Here is a 15804-nt window from a genome sequence, read left to right on the forward strand (position 1 = left end):
TAAGTTCTTCTCATCTTCTTATTTTTTCTCAATAGTCTTGCTTTCAGCAAAAATTCCCACACACAAAATTGCATCAAACTTCCTCAGGTTTGATCAGCACTACCGGAATCTGAAAGACACATGCAAACAAACAGCAGAGGGTGATGGAAGCCTCACTCTGGACTCAGAGGTCGGGGGTTCAATTCTTCTTTGACAACTTTTGGTCTGTGTGTGCAATCGTTTGTACTTAAGTATTAAAAAAGTAAAAATGACATTTTCTAATATCAATAGCTTGCTGTGGCTAATTTATCTGCATTCTTTGAATAAACACATTCAGATTTTTTTTTTTACATTATATTTTATGCAGTTTCCCACTTTTAATTGATTGAACACAAATTCAATTATTTAGTTAACAACAATTCATTTATTTGCCTTTTGGCACTTTTAGCCCTTTTCGAACTTGCAGTGAACACACTTCAGTTTGATCCTTCATAATTTATACATACATATATACATATATTGTGAAGGCAAGTCACACTGGATATAGCTTTTGGGAAGACACGCGTGAGCCAATTCCCTTCTCTGTCTGTTCAAACTTGGCCACCAAAGTTAATTGGGATGTTTTCATTCAGATGTGTCGCCCATTAGCATGCTCATCAACACTCGTCACCCGCAACAGACGGAGGCCCTTAATCTTTTGGGGCTCCGCAAGAGAGACGAATCCGTGCAAACACAGAATGCAACACCGACTACTGCAGGTCCACACGTTTGTCCTTGTTTCCGTCTGTTGCTTGCAAAGGCAATCTGCAGCCTAATTAGAAAACGGCGCAGGGAGGAGACCAATCAATAATCCTCCCTGGTTGCTCCACCTAAAGAGCCTCCTGTTAGCCACGCTCCCCGAGCGAAGCTGTCTGGATAGCTCCAGCATATGTCAGAGGTGTGTGTGTGTGTGTGTGTGTGTGTTGAGCTGACATGAGTCCCTGTCTCCACCTCCCATCTGTTTACATTGTCATGTGCTTGATGAGGCGAGACCATTCATTTGTCAAACAACATGTGGAGTTGCGGGGGTTTGGGCTGTGCAAGCAGCAGCTGAGAAGTGTGTGTGTGTGCGTGTGTGTGCGTGTGCGCGCGCGCGCTAAGTGGAGGATAATTAGATAAGGGGACTGTGTGGAAAAGAGGTTAATGACGGTAATGAATATATTAGCATGGAGGACACTGCACAGGTTTTCTGCTGCTTCTGCCACAGTTCTGTCTTTATTTGTGTGGCACCACGACAGCAGAGTTTTACTGATGGATTCATTTGTAATCAGAGGAGCAGCTTGCGTAAGATATGTGAGCGTGAACGCTCAGGTTTGTCTGTGCAGTTCCACCTTTGCACCTACACATACAAGACTTTAGGAAGACCTCTTACTTCTTACACCTCTTATTTGTGTGTGGAGCAGGGGAGCTTGTATTGAGAAGTTAATCAAATGAAGCATGATTCCTGTTTGCACTTTTTGCGCCCTTAACACGACCCATGCGGCCTGTATGTCCCCGTAACCAAGATTATTATTTTTATTGATTATATATAAGATTATATGTTTTATTTTGTCTATATGGACAAAAATATATTTATAGATCACCACAATACATAAGCTGATTTATTTTGCATAAAACAAGTTAAAGCGACTTGAGCGTGTTTTGGTCTATTCCACTCCTGTCAGGTAGAGGGCAGCAGCTCTCTTCAATACACTCCTTACCATATCTGCCACGTTCTACAGAAGTAAATTCAACTTCCGTGCGTTGTTGTTAAATCGTGCGCGGTTTATTTAATGCCGTCCGTGTAAAATATGAAGTTCTTCAAAGAAATTGTAAGTTTTCTGAAAATGATCGGTGGATTGTTTTGTTTCACATTCAGAGCCGCAATATAATTACTGTTTCTGAAACGCATTGTGTAAACTCCCTGGTCCATTTGAAGCAGCTGGCTACACAGGGCGGGTAGGGATTAGTGGCAGTTTTTTTTGTAATGTGTTAATCTGGGGGGGGGGGGGGGGATTAGCTTGATTGGTTTAATCTCAGAACATCTCTGTGTGACAGTCTTGGGCTTCTATTACAGCAACGGAACCGCATGCAGCCGCTCCCTGGTGCCGGTGCTGTTAAATACTGAGTGGCTGGTCCGCTGGGTGGGTTGCCAGGTTGGAATTTTCACGGCTTCCAAAACAGGTGGGTTTTGGACACTCCTCCTGCGTCAAATAGACTGGAGCTGAGGTCAGTGTGGACAGTGTGTCTCTGTCCATAAAGAGAATCCCCTGTGGGGCGCTGCTGATCCCAGTGCAGCCCTGACTATCTGATTTTGCAGCCATCCTCTCAGTGTAAAAGACACTGGGGCTCATTTACATTCATCCGTCAGGTCGATCGGAGGCCCATCGACGTCTCCTCGCACGCCTTGCGTGTGCCCGCCCGACATAATGACTGACCCCCACTGCCTGCACGGACAATAGCACGCAGACATTGTCGACAAACCGTATTGGCTTATTGACCAAAGCCAGTGCAAACAGCAGCGCTCGTTATTGACAGGCTCCTCATACAGGGAGCGCGGCTGAAGATCAGTTTAGAGGGGCTGCCGTGTCAGTGATCGCACTGAGGGGGAGGCACATTCGGAGCTAAAAAGCCGCAGCTGCATCCCCGGACATTTTTTATAACCTGGCCCACACACTGCTGAAAGGCTGTTAAACCTTAAGAATTAAAAAAAAAAATTGTTTACATACTCTTTCAACATTGCTCCTGATTATCCTAACACGTGAAAATGAAATTGCCAACCATCAGCTCTGACCTCTGGAAACAGACTCTGCACTTATTAGATCAAGATAATCTAAAGGGTTTATGTGACTCTCTCTTTTTTTTTTTTTTTACCCCCTAGCGTTAGAAAGAGCATGTGTGCTTTATGACTAAATCAGTAAACAACATCTAAACAACACACACATGCACACACAAACGCACGCACACACGCTCCATCAATTTTGCCATATGCTTTGGTGGCCTGCTGTTTTTCTATACTCGATTACACTAAACAAGAAACAATAGCTCATGCAGACACACAAGCACAGGCGTGTGCACACACCCCCGACACACATGCACACTAATGGGACTCTCCATCTGTCTATGTAAATCAATCCTGACCTTTAGTGAACTCTTGCTCTGCTGTTTGACAGTTAATCACTTGATAAGTGTGCTATACATTCGAGTGTGTGTGTGTGTGTGTGTGTGTGTGTGTGTGTGTGTGTGTGTGTGTGTGTGTCACTCCCCTCCCCCATGTCTCAGTGAGCCCACGCACAAGTGTACAGTCACACTTACACACACACACACACACACACACACACACACACCCCTGTGGCGCTGCTCTGTGCAACCAGTTCACGTTACCATGGAGATGATGAACCTTGCTGTACATCATCTTGATGAGGTCGCAACACAGTGAGAGGTCAAAGGTCGTATGCGGTGCAGTGTGTGTGTGTCTGTCCCTTAGGGCGTGGGACTGCTAAATGAAAGATTTTTGAAAAAAAAAAAAGCCACAAATATCAAAAAAGGACATTTTAGGCTTCAGGTTATTCGCATGCAAAAGTATGCAGTAAGAGGTTGGGCTCATCTTGCAGCAATGCTCTCACTGCTGAGATTGGACCTGAACACAATTACACAACACATGTTGTGTTTCCATGACAGTTTTTCACAAAATAAAAGCGATTTTTCTAAAATGTCAACAGAGTACAATTGCGATTTGCAGGCGTTTCCATTGAATGGTGCGAAGCCGCAGTTCTCCTAAAATCTCCTAGAATTATCACGGGACGAGATTTAACTAGAATTCCATTTGCTTTTGTTTTTTTTTGCTGTCAAGAATGGTTGTTATATTTTTCTCTTTGATTACTTGGGGAAAATATTCCGTCTCGCGGCATTTTCACTTGAACTGAACTGGTCTCGTGACCACGCACATCACTTCCCGTGACGCGTAACTGCGAAGAAAGTGTTTTCATTACACTTTTGCGACATACCTCTATATCGATATGTTTGGAAAACCACCTCATGAGATGTTTTTAGTGATATGTGAGAGGTTTTTCGAAGTTTTTTGTGTTTCCATCAGCAGTTTTTTATTGCGATATCCAGATTTTGCGCAATTCTAGCGGTAATGCAATCGCACCCGGCCCAGACTCAACGTTCCAACATGAAATAATGTAAACAGTCTCACGAGCAGAGGAGGTGGAGGTTCAAATGAAATCACTCTGAAAAAGGAAAAGGTCTCACCGGAATAAATAACAAAAATCACTCGCAAACCAACTAAAAATTACTTTAATGATCTACACTAGGATTTGTGTTAGGGTTGCGCCGAGGCTTAGGCTTATGGTTGAGGTTGTGACACACACGGTTACTGTTGTCGACACCAGCAACATGAAGGCTGGAAATCAAGCTTGTTATCCAGATTTATACTCTCTGCAGCGGATGCGCTGCCACAGTCAAACACACACACAAAAAGATTCTTTTTGTGTGTGTGTTTGTGCCAGAGAGGCGAGATTTCTTCTGTCGGGGTGTGGGAGGGATCGAAAGGGAATTATTATGGTGTGTGTGCGCGTGTGTGTGTGTGTGTGTGTGTGTGTTGCAGAGCGAGCGGGAGTGAGGAGCGCGCCAGATAAATGCTGCTGTCGCGCTGTGCGCTGTGCTCTGTCACTTTGATAAATCTCACAGCCAGCTGACGACACCTGCTGACAGCACACTAAACTCTGATTGGCTGGAACAGCTCCAGGTCAGGAGGATGCTAATGGTTGTGATGTGGACGCACACAAGGACAAAAACAAACACGCAAGCAGTGTGTAGACGCTCCGAGCCCGCCCCTGTCTGACTGACTTTGTGTGTGCATCATTAGCAGCGCAATTACAGCTAATGACGGCATCGTCGCTCGGACTCACCTCATAAGTGATTCGCTAATATGCCTCTATTTTATGCCATCAACGCAGACAATTAGGGAGGCAAAAGGCAAAAACGCATGACCTCCCTCTTGTTTGAGTTTTGTCTTTTCTGTGCCACCACAGATCAGTCGTGTAGCATCGGGCGCCTTTTGTCTTTTGTTGTTGAGGTTTTTTTGTTTTTTGTTTTTTTTTCTGGGACTCATTTAAAGAGTGCCAGAGGAGAAAAAGCCACACATAGAGAGAGAGGGGAAACGGGAGGACGGAACAGAAGGAATGCAACATGAGTGGAACGTCAGTGAGGGGAGGCAGAAAGTGGTGGTGTCAGGGGCGGCTGGTGCTGGTGCTGGTGCTGGTGCTGGTGCTGGTGCTGGAGGCGAGTGGGATGATGAAACGCAGTTGCAGTCTCGACCTTTGAAGAGCCGCTGGAAAAATGTAGGGACAACTTCAAAAGAGCATCCATGAAATATACAACACAGCACCGCTGCTGCTGCTGCTGCTGCTGCTGCTGCTGCTGCTGCTGCTGCTGCTGCTGCTGCTGCTGCTGCTGCTGCTGTGGCTCCAGCTCCCTGCAGGTGTGATCAGGTTGATCCGGCTGTCTTCTCCTGTTGTTGTCAGACACCACGCTCCCCACCCCATAAAAAAATAGCCATGAAAAAACAAACTGATTGCGTTCACTGCCCTCACATTTCCCAGAGCTGTAAAAAGCTGCAAAGCTCACAAGAAAAGAAAGGAAGCCGTCATTAGTGTGTTTATCCTGCCAAAAGAGCTTCCACCGCCGCTCTGCGAGTAAATGTTGTGATAGTGAATCGCTATGCAAAACAAAATGCATTGAATTCCGAGGAGGACGGGGGACGGAATGGAATTATCTGAGTGTTTTTAGAACACGATTGAAAAAACAACAACAACGACCCTGTACTGTAATGAAGGCTGCGTTCAGACTGCAGACTGCATTTTCAAAGGAAGTTGCGTCATAGCACTGCGCGAAGGCTCCTCCCAATTCCCAAAAGTCCTTAGGACGCTCCAAATGCGTACTCGGAATGCGGCCTCATTTTAGCCGATTTCCAAGGCTGCACCGCTGCTATCCTTTGCGTACCTGTGTATCCCACGATGCTTTGCGTGCTGCTGCAAAGCATCGTGGGATCCTGGGAAGTCAGCTGAAATTAGCGGCGTGGACTGGTAATGACACGACATATAAACTTAAGTATTTAAGTTTCACATAAAGTATCCAGTTTTTAACGTAGGATTTTACTTATTTGATCATCCAACGGCTAGCGTGATACTATAAAAACGTCACTTCCGGGGTTGGCCAGCAGGAGGGAAGGGCGGTGGCGCAGCGAGGAAATACGCCGAAGGCTAGACCGTCCCCGGGTGGTTACCGGGGAGGCGGGGTTTGGTCCGTCCTTCGAGGCTGGGTTCTCGAAGAACGCTTCCTTCAGACGGAGGACACTCCGTTCGAAGGGTGCAGACCCTGAATTGAGACACAGCCATAATTGCGACAGCGGCACCTGTTGCGATACAAGGCCTGGAGCCTGGCTTGAATGGAGCTACACTATCTCCCCACACACCGGTGAGCCAATGACCTTCCTCCTCTGTCCAGGGACGGCCGTTGTTCTACTTCTTCTGTCTGCTCCATTGCGTTACAGCGCCGCACCTGGAATGGCGCCCTCTGGCCCACTGGCGCAGCGGGTCTAGCGTCGCCCGGAGTGACGTCACGGACAGTCAAAACCCATCGGTGTGTTTGCTGTTCACACTGAGACGCCTCTGTCTGAATGCCATTTGAAACGACCTCCCGAAGGTGAAGGTTTCAGGCCGTTTAGCAAAACTCGGATTTCTTGTGATTTGTGCCTGTTCAGACTGCAAAGTGCCATCCGGTTTCAATCTGGATGGGCTAAAAATCTGATTTTGACCGGCAGTCTGAAAGCGGCCTAAGACTCCTTAATATTCTGAAAATCTCACTTGTATTGTTCAAACTGTTTTCTAGATCTTTACATGGACATGATGGGAGCTCTGAGAATCGGATGCCCTCCCCTTTAAATCCGCCTCTCCCTCCATCTATCTCTATGCCTCACATCCTTCACTTGGCAAATCTGCTATTCCCCTGCTCCTGCCGTCTCCCCTCCCCCTCAACCTCTGGCTGTGTGTGTGTGCTTTTGTGCGTGTGTTTCCTCTGGATGCGTCCATCTATCAGTCTGCTTCTCTGCGTCCTCCTCCCTGTGTGCGTGCACGTGTGTTTGGCGCGCACGCACGCCTGGCAGATGCAGATGAGACAGTGATACATGAGTTGCTGCAAGTCTCTCTGTCAGAGGACATCAGATCGTCAGCCACACACACACACACACACACACACACACACACACAGGCAGGCAGGCATGTACGCTGGCAAACAGCCACATGCCAGCAAATGTGCACACACACACGCGCACACATAAATATACACAAGGCGTCTGAGGAGATAAGGGAGTCTTTGAAGGTGGAAATTAGTTTTGGCGCCTGGCTGCTCCTGTCTTGCAGGTCATGTGACTAAATCCTTGTCACACCAACATGAAAAGATAAGACAGCCTGTGCGTGTGTGTTTGTGTGCACAGGTGTGTGTGTGTGTGTGTGTGTGGGCAGCTCACTGTATGACTGTGCACATTTACCTACATTATTGAGTTTTGTGTGCGTGCATGCGTGTGTGTGCGTGTGTGTGTGTGTGTGTGTGAGAATGTGCGTGTTGTTTATAGATTCCATTTATCCACTGAGTCTCTCTTGTGGCCAGGCCATGTAATTGGTGGCAGATAAACAGCGCTTAACACACACACACAACCACACACACTCACACAGACACACACTCGCAGTAATCAGATGGGATTTACAGTGTGTAGTTTGAGGCCTAATTGCTCTTCAGGTCCCTGTGAGAGTGCTGCCAAAGCCATTAGCCACTGCTATTCGCGGAGCACTCTGTGTGTGTGTGTGTGTGTGTGTGTGTGTGTGTGTGTGTGTGTGTGTGGTTTGTCACTTGTAAATGAGCGTGCAAGTCACTTCAGTTTATTAATGCTTGTGTGAAAGTGTTGTGTGTGTGTGTGTGTGTGTGTGTGTGTGTGTGTGTGTGTGTGTGTGCATGTAAGTAACCAACAGGGGGAGATGATTACTTTGTGTGTATGTGTGTGTGTGAAAGAGAGAGAGTGAGCGAGCGAGAGAGAGAGAGAGAGAGTGTGTGTGTGTGTTTGTGTGTGTGTGTGTGTGTTTGTGTGTGTGTGTGTGTGTGCGTGCTTGTGCGCTGTGTTTGCCCCTCGTTGGCGCGCGTGTGCCCGTCGCTCTAGTGTTTTTCTCGCCGACCTGGCTTCCCTCCAAGCCTGAAGAGCTAATTGGAATTAGAATAACATTCCTCAAAGGCCGCTCGTTTAGTGCTGCTGCTGAGTGCTAACGATGGAGTAGCGGGTGAGGGGTGGGGTAGCGCCCTAACGATCCGCGCTAACAATGTTTTATTCTGATTTTTAATGAGGGGTAATCACTCAGCTGGAGAGGGAGAGCAATGAGGAGGAGGGGAGGAGGGGGGGGGGCAGGGAGGGAGAGGAAAAAAACACAGAAGTCTGGGGGAGGGAGGCAGGGGGCGGGGGAGGAGCGCGAGGAGGAAACAGTAATTATCTCCTCTCCGAGCTGTGTGTCACAGCCCCGTCTCGCCGTCTCTCCCAGGGAAATCAGAAATACACACTAAGTCCCTTTATTCAAAGTCGGAGCTCCACCTGATTGAGCAGAGCAGGCTGCTCTGAGTGTGCAGAGGGCTGCTCTGCCTGCATCCTGCTGCCCGTACACCTGCGCTCGGAAACAAAAGTCCTGCCACATTCTGAACCGGCACGGAAAACCGCGTCGAAAAAAAAAAACACAACATTCATGAAAAATGCCTCGAACATTCCTCGTCTTTTCAGGAGGTGACGCCATGAACTGCTCGCTACGTTTTCAAAATATGGACAATTTCGTTGTGACTTGCATCACTCGACAAAATGTGTAGTGTACCCTCCTAACCCCGACCGTAACCTTCAGCCCCAACCCCTGACTCCAACCCCAACCCCTAACTCCAACACCAACCCCTAACTCCAACACCAACCCTAACCCCTTCTGTAACCTCAACCCTAATTCCAACCCAAAGCCTAGCCCCAAGCGTAACCCCAACCCGTGAACGCAACCCTAACCTCAACCCCATCCCAATCCTAACTCCAACTGGAACTGAACTCTAACCCTTTGTAATTAAAAACCCTTCATAATTAAAAAAATATATATTTAATTCTATTATTTTCTATTTGCATTTTCTTTCTTATCTTCTCCCCAATTTTCTGTGGCCTCTCTAGCGCCCCCTTGCGGCCCCCACTTTGAAAACCACTGACCTGACACATGAACACCGGACCGGGCTTGCAAAAATTGTGAAATGACTCAAGATGAGTACCTGCCAATCCGATGCCAGTGCCTTAAATCTGTTGATTTACTGCTAATACAGACACAGACAGCGGGCCGACTGCACAGAAACTGGACAAAGAATCATTTCCATCTCAGCGAAACAGTTTCACTGAGAGAAACTGATCCATCACCATTAAACCAACACAGCTGCATGGCAACATAGTTTATTGAATACATTTCAATGCCCTGCTGAAACAAACACAAAAAAAAAAAATCCAATTCCTCAGGGAACATGGCTTTTTTCTTATTTCTAAAGCCACTACTTATTAACTCCAAAATAAAAATGGCAACTTTATTTATTATTTTTTCATTATCTGAAAAATGAATATTGCCTTGCAATCTTATCAGTTTCAGGTTGAAAACGAATGGAAGATTCAAAGCACAATATTATTTTCTTTAATATGTTTCATATCATCATCATTATTAGCAGCAAAACTGGCGACCTAAGAAAAGCCGTTAAAGACCGTTTTCAGCATTTTACACGAAGACATAGAAGGAGGCGCTTTGAAGCTTTCCCACCCTCAAGAGCGTTTTCAAAATGTACGGATTCTGTGAAAACGCCAACTTTGTGTAAATGAGAGGCCGAAACGACAACATTTTTTTTGGCATTTTCAGGGAAACCCGTGTTCGTGTAAACAGGCCCAGAGATGACAAAGACGACACACGCTGCGCTATTTCATCTGTAGTCTGGGTTCTTGGTGGTTCGTGCACAAGAGTAATCCACACTGTCACCCGTCGTCCACAATCCCAAGAGTGAAATGTGGTATTATAGTTGTTCTGTCCAGCCACTGACTGCTTCAGAAAGGTGTTTATTGCTCAAAGTCACGCAGCCGAATGGAGGTTTTTTTTGTGTTTTTGGCGCCACAAACCACGAACTCCCCCATCGGGATGAGTCAGTTGTGCGCTCCGTTCGCCACGGGGCAATTAAACCCTCCGGTAATTCTGCCATGAAGACATCAGGACCTCCATTTAATCCTTGGCTGATAGCCGGTAAACTCTCCAGATTTTTCACACACGGAGCAACTGAGCCTTAATCAATACACAGCGCGGCGAGCTGAGCTGGGGGAGGAAGGACAACAGAGACGGAGCTGCACAGGAAATCAGATTTGCGTGAGCGTGAGGGACGGCGTCACGGGGGCAAAAGAGAAGGGGGGACGGACAAGGGGAGACGTGCGAATCCAGTGGGTGAGGGCTCGGCGGGTGGGGGGGGGTGATGGAGTGACGGGGTGTACAGCAGTAGTGGAGTGTGAAACAGATGCTGCTCAGTGGAGAGTGAGGGGCCAGTGGTGCTTGTAGAGCGCTTAGAAAGGGCAGAGGCTGAATCAATTCACACTCACACACACACACACACACACACAGAAGAGTGTGTGTGTGTGTTTGCAAAGAGGGAGTGGGGGAAGATTGGATGAAGGGGGAGGAGTGTGAGGAGGAGGAGGAGGAGGGGAGTGAGAGAGGAAGGAGAGGCACGGAGGTGGAGATGGATCGGGGGGGTGGAGACAGACGCTGATTATTGCTGAGCACTGACAGAGTAACGGCCCCATGGGTGTGACACACACACACACACACACACACACACACACACACACACACACACACACACACACACAAACAGGATCTTCAAGCTTACACACTCACCCGCAAAGTGATGGAGAAAGAGCTGCCAGAGTGTGATACAGTTAAAGCCCCATTTGCACCTGCATTGCCACCGTTCCACACACACACACACACACACACACACACACACACACACACACACACACACACACGGCTCCCTTTATAGCCTTTCTCCCGTCTCTCCTCCCTTGATCATATTTAACTCCCAGCCCAATTCTCAGTCCTCCTCCTCACACCCCCCCCTCCCTGCTACTTCTCCCTCCTCCCACTCCCCCCCTCCATCTCACCCTCCCCCACTTTCCTCCCTGCTTACTTTATAGCTTCTCTCCGCATGAGGGGATTGCGCAGACCCTCGGAGCAGAAAATGGAGGTCAGTGAAGAGAGACGGACAGAGATAAAAAAAATAAAGAAATAAATAAAGAAATAAATAGAACAAAATAAAATGAAATAAATCACACTGGCACATATGTTGCGCGGACACACACACACAAGACATTAGCCAGAAGACATGGTGGTTTGGGAGGGGGGGGGGGGGCACATGCAGGCAGTAATGAAATACAAGGACAAGAAGAAGAAAAACACCAGCTAACCCTAACCCAAAAAATAACAAGCGGCGTTTTACTGTCTCACAAAAGGACGGGACGGGGACAAACAGAGTTTTATCGGGGTGGTTTGGGGGCGGGGGGGTGGATTATGGAAATCGAGTTGTGATCTGCGGTGCGGTAATCCTCGCCGCAGCGAGCAATCCCATAAAAAGTGTTAGTGAGATTATCCAGCAGATTAGCCACGTAGCCACGCACGCATTTAACTGATTAAAACCCCCGAAAATCTGGACTCTGGGGAGGAGCCGCCGTTGATGATGTGTCTCCGCCCGTCAGCCACTTCCTCCCGCCGCCGCAATTATGCACCTGGTGAATTGTCTTGCAAGTGTGTGTGTGTGTGTGTGTGTGTGTGTGTGTGTGTGTGCGTGCGTGCTCTTGCAGGGGGAAAGCAGCTGGGATGATTCAGGCCAAAGGTAATCAATGACTCTGATTAGCAAACTGCTGCACTTTGCCTTCACTTAGGGGATCGATACAGGGTGACTTTTCACAGAGTCGTGGGCGGTGGTGGTGGTGGTGGTGGTGGTGGGAGGGGGGCGGGGGGGCACATGGGGGGTTGAAATAGTCCAGGCACTGTGTCTGACAGCCGCTCGTTCATACCCTAATCACTCCCAGCACGCCTGGAACAAGGTGAGTGGAGACAGCAGGCTGGATGACGATCAATCCTCTGGCCAGAGCTTTCAGGGCCATATGCAGCAACGGGAAAGATGGTGAGAATGAAATCAAACACTAATCGAAGACAGGTGGACGATTCCTCATTATGAACATTATTAGCGCAGGCACTCGGAGTTGCGTCGGTGTGGCTTTGGCTTGACGAGAACATTTTCACTGGATGCCCAAACCAAGATCAGTCCATGTTCTGCCCACTGGGATCGCTGGTGCTCAGCTTGTTAGTCATGGGCCGTACTCCAGCTGACCTGTTGTGTCACAGACATGACGACCGGTCACTAAAGCCCTGTTTACATGAATGCAGGTTTCTCTGAAAAACGCGCACATTTTTATGCGGTTGGGTCTTGCGTTTACACAAACCTGGTGTTCTTGTCAGTAAAACCGCACAGACCGAAACCAAAGGTTGTTGTTTGTTGTTTTTTTTAAAGCTCCTTTTCCTTATTTCGCCTTTGGGGATTAAACTCTTGGCGCCACACCAGGCCTGGCATAGGTACTACATCGTCGTTTCCAGTCGTTTCCAGCCTCGCTGTGTAAACGGGAACATTTTCAAAGACGGCTCTTTTGTAAACTTGTTTTTTTTTTTTTTTTTCCTGAGTGTTTCTGAAAATTGTCAGTTGCAAAAAAAAAAATGCCGTTTCTGTGTAAACAGGGCCTCAGTTCAGTCAGTGTAGCTGTAGCTTGACGTGAACATTTCACTGGACGCCCAAACCAAGCGTTTGGATCGGTCATTGTTTTGACCATTGGGATTGCTGGCGCTCAGCTTGTTGAGTCATGGACCACCAGCTGACCTGTTGAGTCACAGACATAACGACTGGCTGGTCACTAAGTTAGCTATCCAAGTAAAATGAAACAAGTTTGTGCATTGAAGGCCAAGTATTGTTCCCTGCGTCTGCTTTTCTTTCTCTTTCTTGCTGCAGTCCTGCTCTCGTGCCATTTGACAGGAAACTGTGGCGCATGTGCATTGCGCCCCGGGACAGTTTTCAAAGCGAAGGTGTATTATATGTGCGGGGATGATTTGATAGCAAACCGCAATACCCGGGCGTGTTTGTCTGAGAAATTCAATCCGGCCCAATTTAAGTCGAGCTAACCCGTTTACGTGTTTTATGGAAGTCCAGTTCTTGTCAGGCCACAACGGTAGTTACATATTTTCTTTAAAGTCATTTCAACAAAGAACTCTTTGTTTCTGCGGCTCTTGCGTGAAACTCACTTACACAGGTTGCGATTGAAAAAAAAAATAATAAAGACGCACACCCGACCTCCGGCAGATTGCCGAAGACAGACGGCTCAGCAGGAATGCTTCGGGAGTGTGGGCGGATTTCCGCCTCCGACATCCTAATTCGATGCTAACACAGTGACACGGAGCTGATGGAGATGTAAGCGGGAGCTCCGCTTGTGAACATGATGCACAATTCTCTGGGGCTCCTCCGCGGAAATGAGGCTCGTTCGGCACACACTTCTTAATTAGGACTTTGCCGCTGCTGCTGCTGCTGCTGCTGCTGCTGCTACTGTTGATGATGATGATGATGATGATGATGATGATGCAGCTGCAGCCTCTGTGGCAGAGCTCAGCTGAAAACCAGTGTGTTTTCAATAACTGCCTGACCATCCGCTTCAGGTGAAGATGCATATTAAAGATGAAAAAGCCTCATGCTCTCTATCCCACACACACACACACACACACACACACACACACACACACTCTTTATCTGTGTCCTATTGAATAACTCTCTGATGCTTTCCATATTCCATGCGAGGGATTATTACAGCTTACCCACAATCCCCAGCAGTTGATTATCCTACGTGTTGACAGGACAGAGTTGTGCTATCGCCCTAGTGCAGCAGTCAGCGGTGTCTGTGTGTTTTGCATCTGTGTGCATATAGGAGAGGGGGGGGAAAAACACTATTCATTTTGTGTGTGTGTGTGTGTGTGTGTGTGTGTGTGTGTGTGTGTGTGTGTATTAGAGAGCCATATTTATTCAGCATAGGTGTGAGAGAGATCAGAAGGAAATGATTATGTGCTTTTGCTTGTGTGTTTGTGTACGTGCGTGCATGTGTGTGTGTCTGTGTGTCTGTGTGTGTGTGTACGTGCGTGTGTGTGCGTGTGTGGCAGGTGTTTTTTGGTTGATACCTGGAAGTCCAGCAGTGTTGGTCATCTCAATACGGCACCTCACCTTGGGAGGGAAACAGCTCTAAGCTCATCTGCACACACACACACACACACACACACACACACACACACACACACACACCAAACAGGTGCCGAGTCCACTCGGGGAGTTTGAAGCACAGAGGGGAAGAAGTGCAGAGGCCCCCAGGCGGCCTGATTTCACAGAGAAAATTGGTTTTCCCAGTCGGTGGTGAGCAAAAAGTTGCGGAGAACAAAGTGAACGACGCGGTGAGAAGGCAGTGCCGAGCCCGGTAGGGGCGCAGAGGAGAGAAAAGAAATTAGAAGAGATTTTAGAATTTGGAAAAAGAAAAGCATCGTGGCAGACCTGCGTGAGGAAGAGGAGGAAGAGGAGAGGAGCCAGGCGTAACAAGATGCAGAGGTTCTGAACGCGTTAATGGCGGCAGCTCCAGCCTTAATTCCCTCCTCATGCCGCCGAGGACTGAATTAAATCTGGGAGTACGGCAGGATTCCCTCCTCTGTGTGTCTCAATAAGACTTTGGAATTGAAAATCTTAATATCAGCCCCACAATTCCCTGTACTCCCAAAATACACTCGGCTGTTTGTCTGCTTTGTTTCCCCCCCGTCCGTTCTGCACACGGACCAGCTGAAATGATTTGAGTTCATGTAAAAGCACAAAAAAAAGCACAACACACACACACAACTGGAAATCCACAACAAACGCAGAATCTTGGAAGGGGAGCGCGGCTCTAAATGTTGCTATACAGTAGCTGATGTGCGGAACACAGAGAGGTATATACGAGCACAGCCGCGCCCGCCGACCGCACTGTACACACGAGCCAAGCAGTGGGAAGAGAGCACCTTTTTTTTGTGTGGCGTTGAGATAAATAGGATTAGGGATTTGGGAGATTTAGGAGGAATAATCCGTCTGTGTATCGGGGAGAGGCAGCAACAGCGGCGGTGATCAAAAAAAGAGAACGCAGCAGAGAGAGAGAGAGAGAGAGAGAGAGAGGGGGGAAAACTTGGAGTGACACCCTCCCTCATCCCTCCTCCCCCAAGAATCAGCATTCATTTTGGCACCGTTACTGCTGTAATTGCCACATAATCGCTTCACACTGTTCAACGCGCGCGCTTGTGTGTGTGTGTGAGAGCAGGGGAGCGAGGATAGACGGAGATTTATATATTCACAGTAATTAATCAGATTTACAGTTTACATCAGGGGGAGAGATAGTCTGTTTGTTGTGGGTGTTAGTGCTAAGCAGGGGGATTGGAGCAGGATGTTTAACGCACCCTAGCTTTGAACAGCTGTTCTGGCCCGCCACTATCTATACCTCACATTCAATAGGCCGGACAAAAAAAACAACAACAATCAAACCAAACACAACCGCGCTAACTTCCTGTTTGAGTGAGCGTCTTGGTTTTCGTGTCTTTATCCAGTGAAAGCGGCTCA

This window comes from Nelusetta ayraudi, unplaced genomic scaffold (genome assembly GCF_046127955.1).
Source record: "Nelusetta ayraudi isolate G7.1 ecotype Tasmania unplaced genomic scaffold, CSIRO-AGI_Nayr_v1 ptg000010l, whole genome shotgun sequence".
Taxonomy (NCBI): Eukaryota; Metazoa; Chordata; class Actinopteri; order Tetraodontiformes; family Monacanthidae; genus Nelusetta; species Nelusetta ayraudi.